The sequence below is a fragment of the Eptatretus burgeri genome, chromosome 10 (assembly GCF_056783735.1).
Source record: "Eptatretus burgeri isolate ZD-2024b chromosome 10, Ebu_testis_v1, whole genome shotgun sequence".
Lineage (NCBI taxonomy): Eukaryota > Metazoa > Chordata > Myxini > Myxiniformes > Myxinidae > Eptatretus > Eptatretus burgeri.
In genome coordinates, this window is record NC_140970.1 from 31,246,378 (window position 1) to 31,261,377 (window position 15,000).

Genomic DNA, 15,000 nt, shown 5'->3' on the forward strand with positions numbered 1-15,000 from the left:
CGCCGCCGCCACAACTCTCCAACTCTTCTCTCTTCTCAACTCTCCCAAATGCGCCCCGCGCTCGGCGCTTTATAGTCCGACAGGAGAAATCATATGCAGATTTTTGGATCAGGAACGGCTCGGGGGCGGAGCCACGCTCCCCCATTGGACGGAGGAAAAGTGGGCGTGAATCATTCTTGATCCGCGAATCTGCATATAGCAATTATACTCCGACGCGCCTGGAGGCGGGGCCAAATCGCCCCACGCTCGCTGATAGGACGGAACAGAAGTGGGCGTGAATCATTCTTGATCCGATTTCTCGGAAAGGCTGGTATTTTTGCACCCGCTGCTCGGTGCGCGCCCTGTACGAGTCCAGTATCGGTGCCCACAAGCGGCGCGGGAATGGCGGTGATGCGATGGTTGCGAGGGCGAGTTGTGACGGTAAAGGTCGTGGCTGTTGGCGTTGCTCTTGTTGTGAAGCGGCGTTGCGGGTGGTGGTTGGTGTGTGAAAGCGGTTGTGGAGAAGGTGGATGTTGTGAAGGCGGTTCTGGAGAAGGTGGCTGTGGTTGTCGAGATGCGGTTGGTGGTGGTTGTGGTGGTAGTAATGGCGGTTGGTCCAAAATAAAGATAGTAAAAGAAAAACGGCTATCTAAAAGGGTCACAGCCCGAATGAATGACATTTATTCCCTCTAAACAACGGGTTTGGGCTAACTACACATATACTTATAGAGATATCTCACCTACGGGACCTGAATGGTGGTTTGCGAATTTCGTCAACCACAACACTACCCCCTCCCCTTTTTGCAGACTCGTCCCGAGTCGTCAAATTTTCGTGTGCCATCATGTGTAGTTTTCCCCGAGTACATTTTACCTACGGATCCCTGAGTGCGACATTCATGGTATTCGTGTCCCCAAAATAAATAACCTGAGGGCTGAGTAACTACCTAAACAAACCCACTCACACGGACGACTTAAATAAAATTGCCGGCGCTAAGACAGACATGCCGGGGGCGCACTCATATGTACAGTACATCTTAACCTTAACTTACAAATTTTACACTAAACCATGGCCCAGGATCAATGGTCTCTGCAAAAAGAAAGCAGTTAGCAGGGAGCCAGGCTGCTCGCATGCAGTCTCTGACTCAAACAATGCAGGTGACAGGGAACGTGGCCGGCTGCTCCCACGCAGTCCAAGGCCTTCCCTTTTGAACTGAACGCAGTGAACCACAATGGTGCATGGGCTGCACAAACGCAGTCTCCGTGCCAGCTCAAGTGGCACACGCAATGAACACAACGAATGGATGGATGAATGGATGGACGCAAACACGGTGCACAGGCCGCCACTGCAGGCCCGTGTTGTAGCTGCCAACAGGGCAGTTCTCGCAGCTAGCAAACTGTTGCTTTCTGATCCTGGCGCACATGGCAATGAACAGGGGGGGCAAAGCAAAATTGAACGGGGGCTGGTGAACAGGGGTAGTGGGCATGGCAGAGGCGAGCAGGCAACACAGCCTGCAGAATAAGACCGCTGCAGGCAAACACAGCCGGTAGACGAACTGGCCGGCACAGGCCTTGCAGTATACAGCTGCAGACGATCCGGCCGGTACAGGCCTTGCAGCACAGCAGCTGCAGCCGATCCAGCCGGCACAGGCCTTGCAGCAAAACAACAGCTGCCGATGAAGCTGGCCAGCCTTCGCCGTTCAGTGGAGGTTGGTGGAGGGAGTGCGGTGGTGCTGTCCACTCGGAAGGCGGGCTCGGACCTACCCTACGGTCTCCCTCCCAACCTATCGCCTTTGCCTGTCACTGTCCATACCCACTCCCTTGGTTTGTCAAGCCAAATTTAGCCCCAACTTATTTTTTTGTTGTTGTTTTTATTTTTACTTCCCCCACTATAAATCGTCCCCTAACCCCCTGTACTGTCCTTGTTCGGCTAACCTATCCTGTCACCTCGCCTACTCCCAACCCCTACGTTCCCTTCCCGGAGGGGAACAAGGGAGAGCTAGAGCGTCCTGTGCCGAGGCCCAACGAAGCCTCAGGATGGCCTCCCCAGACTTAGGCGATCTAACCCAAAGTGTGTCCAGCGGCCCACAGCGACAGCGAGGGGATGGATGGTGCGGAGGGGTACACTTCCTAATCTACCCTAACCATTTAACTGTTAAACTACCCCGGGGCTTTCAACAAGCGCATCTCGCTTAAACTATTGGTTCTAAAAACCCAGATTCCCGTCGCCTGTGTTGTTGTCCTCACAATTTCGGGCCTCGCCCCCCAATTTTCTTTCCGTGCCCTCACACGGTCTCATGGCTGGGACGCGTGGCTCCCTTTGGCAGGCACGACCCTCTGCCGAATCTCCCGCTATGGCACCCCCGGGCACTACACTGCCTCCGAGCCTACCAGCTCCCTAAACACCGGGGAGTGCCCCCCATGGCACCTCCCCTGAAACGCACACGTGGCAGGCTGGCTTCCCGGGCCCCTTTCCGAGGGTCACCCGTGCCCACAACACTGCCCACGCGGCTAATGGCGCCCCGGGCCCTCGCACCAAGCAGGCGCACCCGTGCGCACTACGCTATCCCGGCCCCCCATGGGCCCTTGGCCTACTACGGCCGACTAGCCTGGTGCCCGGGGTACCCACTCAGCCATACTCACCTTTCGCAGCCACGCTCCCAGCCCGTCAACAGGGCTCCTGCACCCCTCCAAACGGGTTTCGAGCCTACTTTCCCACCAACAACAAAACGACCTCCATTTTTCAATTTAACTAACCCCCTAACTCACTCTACACTGACCCCGGGGTCTCTTGGGCGGGAGTCACTCCTCCCCCCATCAGTCATCGCACCATGCATTCCCCATTCGCTCCTTTCACACAGACCCGCTGGCCTCACTCACTCATCATGTACTCACCTCACAACTCTTCAACACACACACCGCTGAACTCTGCCATCCTTCTATCTACATCCCCTAACTAACTCGTGCTCCCACGTCGTCCCTTAAACTATAGCACGTTCCATTTAACACTACGTAGCTAAGCTACGTCCCCGCTACACATCCACAAGTCTGTCACTGTCTCCAAATAATCCCATTAATCAATTTCCCAACCTAAATCTCGCTACAATCCCTCTAACTCATCCATTCCACGGACTCCATGAGGACTTACCCCTGCCCCATGAAGTCAGTCTAGCTAAGCTAACCCTTCCCCCTAACTAGTTTCATCCTGTGCCCTAGTAAGGGGGTCTTCCACCCCTTGCCCGGGAATCCTGTTCACCCGAAAGTGAGGCTTGCCTTTTTCTTTTTTTTTTTTTTTCCCACATTCGCAGCACCAGCGCGGCAACTCACAGCTCGCGCACTTTGCACCTGCCCGTGACGTCATGCAGCTGCACGTGTACCTCGTCCCTCCTTGGACGGTACCATCCGGCAGGGATACCCCTCCTGCCGGATTGCAACCCCACGTGCAGCCATGACGTCACCGTGCGCATAAAAAAAACACAAGCCCCACGTCTCGAGGGGTTCCCCACGCGAACACATGTGCTTTTCCCGTTGGAGCTTAACACACACGATCGCGTGGAGAACCCGTCCGGTCCAAATCCATAATCCTGCCTAAACTTTGTCCGTCCGCGGGATCGGCAAATCCACCGCGTGCGTTTCCGGACCGGGACTTCACTCTCGCAAGCGAGCGCGTGGGGGCCTCGTGCGTTGCACAGCACGGACCTCACGCTCGCTGCTGGGTGAACCCGGCACGGTCCCCGAAACAGCTACAGCCGCTACCCGGCTTTTGTCCCTCACATGTCGCCGTCGTAGTCTCCATTCCACCCACGCACACCTGCGTGTTACGACGCTCACACTCCATTCCATTACATTCGCCCCGGGAGACGCGGCTGCATGTTCACACATGCCCACCGACATCTCCCTCACACACAGCGACCTTGCACACGCTGTCTCTCTCACACTCGGCCGCTCACTCACGCATGCCATTACCCTTGCACACGTGGCTCCACTCACTCGCGGCCTTTCACTCACTCGTGCCATTTCCCTCACACAAGCCATACTACTCACACACGCGGGGGCACTCGCTCGCGGTGCCTCATCCACACACGGCGTGCTGGGAAGCACGATCTTCTGCACACTTACCACCACACCACTCACACACGGGGTCGCTTCCGCACACGGGGTCTTTGTCATCCACCCGGTCGCTCTCACACACGCCCTTGCACCCGCGCTATGCGTGCGTTGCAGCACGCATTTCGCCACACTCGTGAACACACACCTCGACACCACACACACCGGGACAACCACACTGGGGATTTGTGTCCCCACAAGGGTCTCCGGGGCCTCTATACCCCCCCAAGCTCGGCGTGTACCCGTCCACAGTACTCCTCCCCTCAACCTCGCAAAGCACGACCGAACCCACCAGGTCGTGACTTGCCTCAAGGGGGCATACTCCCTCCCCTCGTTCCTGGAGGAGGCCATCCAGCTGCTCGCACCGGGTCTCTACCCAGTCCGCGAGCTCACCCCCATTATCCTCCACTACCTCCGTGTGTGTGTGTGCGTCACTTACCCCGTCTTCATCGTGTAGTCTTCCCTCTATCGTTCCCATCTCCCGTGTCTCTGTACATTTATTAGTTTCTGTTGTCCCCTTGTGTCTATTAGTCTCTGCTTCTTTCTGGCGTCTTTCCCTTATCTTTATGTAGGTCAACCTTGCTTTCTCTTTAAGTCGCTCCCGTCCTTCCCTGTTTTTCACTCCTTGCTCCTTCACGATCTCCGCGTACCTCATCCTTGCTTTCCGTCTTAATTTTTCTTTTCTCTCTCTCGCAATTCCTTTCACCTCGTCTCTTGTCTCCCTCGTGCACGTCTCCGTCACCCTAATTAGTTTTTCCCTCTCGGTCACCGTCACGCTTCTCGCCCAACACGTCCCCCGAATTATTTTCTCCTTACCCGCCTCCACCGCGGGCCTGACAGCCGTTGCACTCCCTCCCAGCTCGTTCGCTCCCACACGTGGCGTCGCCATTTTAAGCTCCCTGGTCACTGCCTTCATGCCCGCCTGCAGGCTTCGGCCCATGTTCTGCGTCTCACCCCGCAGCTCTTTCATTTCTTCCTTCATTCCTTGCGCATTTGTTTCCATATTAGTTTTCATTCCGTTCATTTGCTTGTTCATGCCTTTTATTTCATTTGTGTTTGTATCCATCTTTTCGTTCATGCCTTTTATTTCGTTTTTCATTTCATTTGTGTTTGCATCCATTTTCGTTTTCACTTCTTTCATTTGCTTGTTCATGTTCGCATTCATTTGTTGCGCATCCGCATTCATCTTTGCCAGCATGGTGAATAGCTGGGTCATGTCGGGTGCGTTTGGGTGAGCCGTTTCGGCAGGGATCGGGGAAGGGTTTTGGTGGAGAGGAGGAGGGGAGGTGTCATACACCGCGGCAGCCGCCGCACCTATTTCGGGCTCTGGGTTCAGTTGGGCGAGTTCGTGTTCCTGCACAACCAACATTTCCTGCACGGGGTTTTCATCCTGGACCATGGATCCTACATTACTACAATATACATTTCTAATACCCCCGGCTCCCGCTCGCCTTGAGACGCCATCTTATTTCTCGTAAAGGGTTAATTTGAATCGCTCGTAATTTGGAGGGAATCGGGGGTCGCTCCTCTCACCCCTGGACCGATTCCCGTGAATTTAGCTGGAGACAGGAGAGCCCGTTTTCCCGCTCTCCGATACCAGTGCCGCGAGGAGGGGGATGAGTATGTGTCCCACTCCTGACAACAGTGTTGCGGATTCGCGCCCGCCGGCGTGCGGGCGGCCACGTAACTCGAATCGCGGCACGTCGCCCACCGGACGGACAATCCCGTCGTGACCCTCTCGGACTAACGCCGGGAACTAGTCACGGGTGGGCCTTTCGGCCTCACCACGATCGTGCCAATCGGCCCCCCGCGTGGGATAGGGTTGTTCGCCAAATTCGACCTACCTAAGTACCCACACGGAGGGTAGACCGGGCGATCGCACCTCGCCGCAGGTCGACTTCGGACACGGGCCACTTTAAGCGACCCGTTCCGTACTATCGGGATAACCGAGCGGTGTTATCGTCAACCTCGACGGTTCCGATTAATTATCGGGCGTATTTAGCCCACGACCAACCCTTTACGTGAAGTAAGATGGAGATTCAATTAGAGAAAAGACGAAGCAAAACGGGAGAAACAGTTCAACATAAAGCACATTTATTCCGCGGCAAACGGAAAGCACACATATACAATTACCACAATTATGCACCAAAAGCAAATGTAACAAAAGAAGAAACAACAATTACGCACCAAAAGCAATTGCAACAAAAGAAACACAATGCAGATCTACTACCGACTACGCGAGCACACGGCAACACTTACACAGTTTTACTTCACAGACGGCGCCGACAACACATATACTCCAAAGCAAAAGAAAAAGGGGCCACCCTCAACGATAAGGGGGCAGACGGGCCTGGGGCCGAGACCGCGTCGAGCCTACCCGTCTGGTGATGAGCCGCAAAATGGCGGCGGCGCCCCGACTCCGCGGGCCTCGCTGGCACTGCCTGGAATGGGGTGGGAACGGGGCCCCCTTCTCACACTATCTCAGCGTGGGGGGAAACGGGGGGGTTGTTGATGCTCGGGGGAAAGAGGATATCTGGTTGGCTTGGGTCCCGCGACGAGCGACTCCACTGCGACCTCGACCGCGTTCCCGGCCTCCGCTCTTCGCAGCTCCCCGACTCTGACAAGAGCGCAGACCTCCACAAAGCTTCTTGGCTTCTCCAGCCTCTCCGGACCCCGACAGACACTCTCTTGACTGATTTCGCCGCCGCCACAACTCTCCAACTCTTCTCTCTTCTCAACTCTCCCAAATTCGCCCCGCACTCGGCGCTTTATAGTCCGACAGGAGAAATCATATGCAGATTTTTGGATCAGGAACGGCTCGGGGGCGGAGCCACGCTCCCCCATTGGACGGAGGAAAAGTGGGCGTGAATCATTCTTGATCCGCGAATCTGCATATAGCGATTATACTCCGACGCGCCTGGAGGCGGGGCCAAATCGCCCCACGCTCGCTGATAGGACGGAACAGAAGTGGGCGTGAATCATTCTTGATCCGATTTCTCGGAAAGGCTGGTGTTTTTGCACCCGCTGCTCGGTGCGCGCCCTGTACGAGTCCAGTCTCGGTGCCCACAAGCGGCGCGGGAATGGCGGTGATGCGATGGTTGCGAGGGCGAGTTGTGACGGTAAAGGTCGTGGCTGTTGGCGTTGCTGTTGTTGTGAAGCGGCGTTGCAGGTGGTGGTTGGTGTGTGAAAGCGGTTGTGGAGAAGGTGGATGTTGTGAAGGCGGTTCTGGAGAAGGTGGCTGTGGTTGTCGAGATGCGGTTGGTGGTGGTTGTGGTGGTAGTAATGGCGGTTGGTCCAAAATAAAGATAGTAAAAGAAAAACGGCTATCTAAAAGGGTCGCAGCTCGAATGAATGACATTTATTCCCTCTAAACAACGGGTTTGGGCTAACTACACATATACTTACAGAGATATCTCACCTACGGGACCTGAATGGTGGTTTGCGAATTTCGTCAACCACAACAATATATATATATATATATACATATACATATACATACATATACATACATATACATATACATATATGTATATATGTATATGTGTATATACATATATATATATATGTATATGTGTATGTGTATGTATATATATATATGTATATATATATGTATATATATATATATATATATATATATATATATATGTATATGTATATATATATATATATATATATGTATATATATATATATATATATATATATATATATATATATATATATATATACATATATATATATATATATATATATATACATATATATATATATATATATATATATATATATATATATATATATATATATATATATATATATATATATATATATATATATATATATATATATATATATATATATATACATATATATATATATATATATATATATATATATATATATATATATATATATATACATATATATATATATATATATATATATATATATATATACATATATATACATATATATATATATATATATATATATATATATATACATATATATATATGTGATGGTGTCCACACGCCATCCCTCTCCCTTCCACAGTTCACCTAATGTGTCTGTTCCCCACTGTCTTGTCCCTTCCACTCCCGCCCCTCTTGTCTCATGCCTCCTTGCTGTGAGTTGTGTGTTCGCTCTCATACGAGCTTCGACCAAGGTATGCAAAAAAAAAAAAAAGTCTACAAGAAAGTCGTTCATTTTTATCCACTCGTCGTGTAATTCAGATAACTCATTTTCAACATCAGTTATGAACGATGTTCTTATTGGGGACAACCTGTTAGTAAAAAAAACAATAATTATTTATTAGTCGTATCGTGATTTAATTAATAATCAATTGCTTCACCATCATTCTAAGAGGAATACACAAACACACAAACTTACCAATATCGTGATGGGTTATCTTCTTCGTCAGATGAAAGATAGTTAATGTCTCAGTCATGTACCATTTGGTCAAGATGAGAAAAATGAAAAACTGCTAAACAGAAAAGAAATGCCTGGCTTATAAACCAGGTTGGAGGAAGTTAGTTGGATCTTTGCCTGGAGTTTCCTCATTGTTCTCTTTCCTGTTTTTCAACAGCTCAGTAATTCTGGAAATTTTTCCCAAGCTTTCTGTTTTCAGCTGCACTCAGCTTACAGAATGTGTGTAATGTATTCATGTTTGAGTTTAATTTTAAAGAGCATTAAGAGAAGTTTATGTTTTCATTTCTGCTCAGCAAAGCTCTCATACGAGCCTCGACCAAGGTATACAAAAAAAAAAAGACATTTAAACCAAGAACCAAGTTCCAAAGTAATCTTTGTGAATATACTCGATGGTATGAATGTAATAGGAAAATTAAGTTATTCCCTAAAGTAGAACATGGACAAATTATTCATTGGTTTGCTCTTTGAGTGGAATGAAAATATGAAAGGGAAGAAGTGCTTTAATCAGTAAGTCTCAATTTTACATTTGCTTGTATGGGAGGGGGAGAAAATGAGTCTCAATTTTACATTTGCTTGTATGGGAGGGGGAGGAAATCGGTCTCCTATTTTGGGCTTTTGGGGCTTGAGTCAGAAAGTTTTTCCCTTTCCCCCCATTCATTTGAATGGCTGCCTCAGAAACCCCATTTATCCTCGACTACAAAGTACCGGTCTAATTTTATACTGCTTCTACGTGTGTAATAATTGTTCTCAAGTTACTCAGACAATTCTGAAAGGTTTTTAAATTTAAATTTTAAAAATTTAAATAAAACAAGTCTGGAGACGGCAATGGTTCACAAGCGGTATTTAATGATGTAGATTGTTTCAGAAATCAAGGATGAGATAATGTGATAATTTTTTACCAAGTTATAAAAATTATCAACATGATGTGGTCCGTGTGACAGGTTATTAGCTGCAAAATGTCGAAAACCCGGTTTCGTTCAACAACTTTCAAAATTTGACCTTTGCATAACCTTTAAAGGTCACAAAACAATGTTGTGGACATTAAAATAAGGAAACAGGATACGTGCAATAGCTTATTGGATATAGTTTGTCGAAGAAGGTCGAAAACCCGGTTTGATTCCCACAACTTTGAAAATTTGACCTTTGTGAACTTCAAAGGTCAAAGGTCAAGGATTATGACCTTTGGTGCAAAACTTCCTTTGGAACATTCCAGGAACAATATAACGTCATATAGGCTATATGGAATTTCGCACTCCTCGGATTAATCATACTTTGATGAAATCAGCGTAAAAACAAACTTGAAGGGGGTGCCACGGGCAAGGTGTTCGAGATAGAGCAAAATGGTTTCAAGACTTTAGGTAGGGAATGACCTCAATATTATGCATAAAAAATATTGTCATCCCAGCTCTCAAAGTTTGGGCGGACGTATGATTTTTGTCAAAATTCGCAATTTTCTAAGTTCGTGACCTTTTGACCTTGACCTTGAGACGAAACAAAAATCGAGCTCCGTGGGGCTATGCAGGTGCCATTGGGCTAACCAAATACCGAAACCCCTGCCAGATTCGACAAACCCCCTCGGAGAAGATGGATTTTCATGGCAAAATTCGCAATTTTCTAAGTTCGTGACCTTGATCTTGGGATGAAAATGAAAAATCGAGGTCCGTGGGGCTATGCAGGTGCCATTGGGCTAACCAAATACCGAAACCCCTGCCAAATTCGACAAACCCCCTTGGAGAAAATGGATTTTTTATGTCAAAATTCGTAATTTTCTAAGTTCGTGACCTTGTGACCTTGACCTTGGGACGAAAATGAAAAATCGAGCTCCGTGGGGCTATGCAGGTGCCATTGGGCTAACCAAATACCGAAACCCCTGCCAGATTCGACAAACCCCTCGGAGAAGATTGATTTTTATGTCAAAATTCGCAATTTTCTAAGTTTGTGACATTGTGACCTTGACCTTGGGACGAAAATGAAAAATAGAGCTCCGTGGGGCTATGCAGGTGCCATTGGGCTAACCAAATACCGAAACCCCTGTCAGATTCAACAAACCCCTCTAGGAGAAGATGCAAATTGAAATCAGCTACCCCCTAAAAACACTGTTTTTTGGGCGTGGCTCCGCCCATAATGGGCGCACCACACCCATTCTCAGGAAAACACGAGATCATGATATAAACCTCCCACCAAAATTTTATCAGGATCGGATCAAAACCCACCGAGCTATGATCGGGACAGACAGACAGACAGACACACACACCAATAAGGAATATAGTGGTCACTTATTTTTTCTTGAAAATATTTTTTCGTGAACCAATTATTTATCCATAGCATCGAGAGAAATGGGGCATTCCATGTCAAGTGTACAGACCCTCCTGACACTAATACCTCATTTTCTCCCCATATGTTGGTCATTTATTCACTTGGGTAAAAAAAAACTCAAAATACCAACTTTTAGACCTGTGGGCCCATCGGGGCCCATTTTAGGGGCCCCCCAAATTTGGGCACCCCCGGCTGCCCCACAGTCTTCCAGAGGCCATATCACAGGTTGTTGGAGTCCGATTTGGCTGATCTTGGTATCAAAATGCTCGTAAAAGCAAGATCTTTCGAATCGCGTAAAGTAAAATCACTTCGAGACAGTAATTCAAAAAGTTATAGTTTGGGGCGCCCTTTGACCTTGGGCCCCCGCTCCCCAGCCAAACCGATGGTCCCGTTTTTTTCGTGTGAGAATACCTTCATATATTCCAATACCTCAGCATAAATGAAAATGGGATCTCAATGGGTTCAAGTGTGATGATGGTTTTATTGTTCGGGGACTCGGGTGCTGGACACACACAATACGCCACAATACATAGCACAATATTTGAACGCAAGATTTCCAATACACTATATCAGTATATTGTACATAAATTTTCCACATGTACATGCAGGAACTGGAAGCGATACTAGTACGAGTAAGAGTTTTTCCGAGCATATTATAGTCAAGATTTTTTGCCAACCAATGTTTTATTTGACAGCTGTGTTTCTTTTTTACTGATTGTGTAGGTTCAACCTGTCGCAGTTTTTGGTTCTACGGAAAGAAGTATAAAAGAAATGTCTAAAATGCAGCGATTTTCAATGTCAGGAAATAAGAAACTATTTGCGGGCCCGTTTGGATGAAGAAAATTCACTTTCACTTCATGAGTGTCCTGAAAGGCTTCCATGATGCAGGCAAGCCACCATTTTCCATCATAGTGCACTGTGACATAACCTGAGAGTTTTCCGTTAAAAGTTGGTGTAGATTTTGAAATAGCTGACTCGATACGGTGTTCCTCGCTAAAGGCCCGGTCACACCTTGATGTTTTAGCCAACGTATGCCGATTCTTGAATTTTTTTTCTAAAACGCTGGCACACGTTGAATACGTTATGGGTAAGTTTTGATAACATTGAGAGCACGCTGAAAAACACTGCCATACGTCGTTGAACGTTGGCTTTAAACGTTGTACTTTTTGGTTGTCCTCAAATTTTTTCATGCTTGAAATTTCACGACGTATGCCGGCGTATGACTCACACGTTCCGCTACGCTGGCCACAAGTTGTATGCACGGTCTGCGATCGTTGACAGACGTCAACACATGCTACTTGTAAGTTAATCATAAGTTGAGACACGCCGAGGTAATGTTTAGCGTACCCGAAACTTATTTCTAACCTATGATTAACGTGTTGTTGGCATGTTACGCGATCGTTGCCACACATCGACAGACGTTACTTTTAAGTTACTCATAGGCTGAAAGACGTCGGTATAATGGATCGTCCTTGCGTCAGCGTCCACGGCCATGGCCAGGACACTTATTTGCAGCATTCTTCAAACTTTTCTTCGGCATGACGAGGATGTTCACACTTCGATGTCTAGCTTGGCTATGATTCCAATTGTCCATTGGCAGCGTCTATTTAAAATAGTCGAGTTTGAGCGTTTTAACACGTTCAGAAGAAACGCTTCAAATTTCAAAACCCCAGCGTCAAAAAACAAAGGCAAGTGACAGCAATTTAAATCGTTCATTGTAAACAATGAAAATAGCTGAGTGGTACCGTTTAAAAGTCATTGAGTGTAAAAAAAATCCAATTGTTGAGCGCAAGCGTCTACTTTCAATAGTGGGGTTTGAGCGATTTAGCACGTTCAATAGAAACGATTAAAATTTCCGAGCGCCAGCGTCAAAAAACAAAGGCGAGTGACAGCAATTTAAATCGTTCATTGTAAACAATGAAAATAGCTGAGTGGTACCGTTTAAAAGTCGTTGAGTGTAAAAAAATCCAATTGTTGAGCGCAAGCGTCTACTTTCAATAGTGGAGATGCAGCCATTTAAATCGTTGAGTGGCAGCCTATGAATAGCAAACCCTACGTCACCGGCAAAGATAAACTGCCGCACGATATGGATAAGTTAGGCTATCATTGGGCATAGTTTGTGAACGCCGGCTTCACGATAATTATTCGTTGGTATATCGTATCTATAAGTAATCGAAGCGCTCTATGCACATTATTAGTTCATTGTGCATTTTTCCAACCCGTTATGAATAGACCTAAATCGTAAAAACAAGCTATAGCTCATTGTTGAAAAAGCCCCATAAAAAATTAGCCACGAAGAACTTCGAACAATGTTGAAAAGATGTCTCCTACCCGTGGACACGCGGACGCAAGGACGATCCATCATAACCCACACCCTCCCCCTCACACTCACCTACTACTGCCAACATGAACAAACTAGTACTAGTACTAATACTGATACTGATACTGTTACTGCTGACATTGACATCGACTCAAAAAGGACTCGAAAACACTGTTGGCTTCCCCTTTTATGAGCAGCATTTTTATATACCAATTCCCAAAACCGCTGGGAACACGTCTTTATATGGCAGTTGTAAGCTAGAAACACGTTAATTTTTTTTTTTTGTCGACCGGAAGACGTCGTTGGAATACGTCTACATACGTCTGTGTGTTGGGACTACGTAAAGAATTGGTTCAAAGCACGTCAAACATAAGTTAGAAATAAGTTTCGCGTAAAAAAGACATTACCGCGACGTGTTTCGACTTATGAGTAGCTTATAAGTAGCCTTTGTGGACGTGTGTAAGCGTCCACATATCGTGTGTAAAACTTCTCCCCATCGCATGCGGAACGTGTGTCATACGCCGAGTACGTCGTAAAATTTTGAACATGTTTAAAATTTCTTGACGTACTCTACTTACTACGATGTATGATAGCGTACTTTAGCGTTCTACTATCGTATACCAAACTTACTCATACCGTATTTGACGTGCCCCAACGTTTTAGATACATTTTTCTTAGGTCGGCATATGCTGGCAAGATCGCCAAGGTGTGACCGCGATGTTGACACTTCCATTTCTACGGCAGTTATGATTCGAATCGTTGTGCGTCAGCCTTTTAATAGGCTACGTCACGACATCGTCGGCGATGCGTGCAACGCGCTATGCCTAAGTTAGACTATCGTTGGGCATCGGTTGTGTAGGCCGACAACAGGTTCAGCATTCGTTGTTATAAGTTATCTATAACACAACGAAACGTTCTGTGTCCGTTACCAATGCGTTATACATAAGACCAAGTCGCTATGAATACGTCTGAATCTTTTAAAAAAAACATCAAAAGTTCAACGTAAGTCAGCGTTTTACATACATTTTAATACGTTGCCATCGCTGGCTAAAACGTCAAGGTGTGACCGGCCCTTAAGGCTGAATTTGCGTACCTGAAGAGCAGTTTCAGAAATAGGGATGAAAGCATGAAGTTTTTGAGTTCCAGCTATGGTTTTGGCCGTTTTTAACCTTTCTTCCAGATTTCGTTCTTCCTCGTCATATGCCTCTTGGATCCCGTAACCGAACTTCATTTCATTCAAACCATTTTCAGCAAAGGCGAAAAGATCTTTTGGAGAAATAATTTGACTGTCGTAAGGTCTACGCCGGCTCTCACGTGTTGCTTCTCGTTTGATTGTACCTCCCACGCCATCTGAAGGCCCTTGCCATGACTTGTGGCAAAAAAATGCCATTCTGCGTCAATACCATACTCTGATTTGTGACGACATAGGTTTATGAAGGCTTTGCAATTCTGAAATTGGCCAGCGCAACCATCTGAGAAATAGTAAAGTTTCTTTGCATTTCCAAAGTGAGATTTCAAGTGTTCAATGAGCATTTTATGGAAGAGGTGGACTGAGACAACGTCGTGAGTATTGCATTCTGATATAATCGTGAACGAATCGTGGTTTAATTTTCCATCGTCCGATTTGAAATAGTAAACCCAGGGGTGAATTGTCGCTTGAGAGCAGTTCCAATGGAATCCTTGGGCCGCATCCTGTACGACAAACGAATAGTTCTCTGAGAAGTCTCCAATAATGACATGTTCTCCTTCACCGATTTCGTCTTTCTTATTTTTCAGAAACTGAGATTGGACCTTGGCAATGAAGTCGTGTCTCACTAATTTTACCGCGCATTCACAGAATTGATTCATGAATTCT

The 15,000-nt window shown here is 46.9% G+C and overlaps 1 protein-coding gene and 1 long non-coding RNA gene across 8 annotated transcripts in view; one reads left to right on the top strand and one right to left on the bottom strand.

Annotated features, from left to right (window-relative positions):
* The window catches only part of LOC147018230 (uncharacterized), a 17,676-nt gene extending 8,903 nt beyond the window's left edge, over positions 1 to 8,773 (bottom strand). The window contains exon 1 of the long non-coding RNA XR_015062319.1: positions 8,471 to 8,773. This is a non-coding gene — a long non-coding RNA (uncharacterized LOC147018230). The remainder of the gene's footprint in view (positions 1 to 8,470) is intronic.
* Positions 1 to 15,000, top strand: part of LOC147018229 (E3 ubiquitin-protein ligase RNF25-like) — a 237,842-nt gene that overhangs the window by 92,201 nt on the left and 130,641 nt on the right. The gene's annotated exons all lie outside the window — the stretch shown is intronic.